Source organism: Podarcis melisellensis, assembly GCF_964234715.1.
Source record: "Podarcis melisellensis genome assembly, chromosome: Z".
Classification (NCBI taxonomy): domain Eukaryota; kingdom Metazoa; phylum Chordata; class Lepidosauria; order Squamata; family Lacertidae; genus Podarcis; species Podarcis melisellensis.
In genome coordinates, this window is record NC_138547.1 from 40,716,006 (window position 1) to 40,716,238 (window position 233).

The window sequence follows — 233 nt, forward strand, 5'->3', positions numbered from 1 at the left end:
TTAAGGTAGATTTTTTTAAAAATTTCTTATTGTTTCTTTTCTCAAATTGAAATTTTCCAATTATTAAATGATACTTAATACTTTCAATATTCATCTTTTCTGGACTTATCTGTATCTTCTATCTTTAATAAAATAAAATTTAGCATTAAATGCAGCAGTTTTGTTGTTATTGGCTTCCTTCTGTCTTGGGAGACAATGGAGGAGTGGGCCTTCGGGGGTGAAGTCAAACTGAT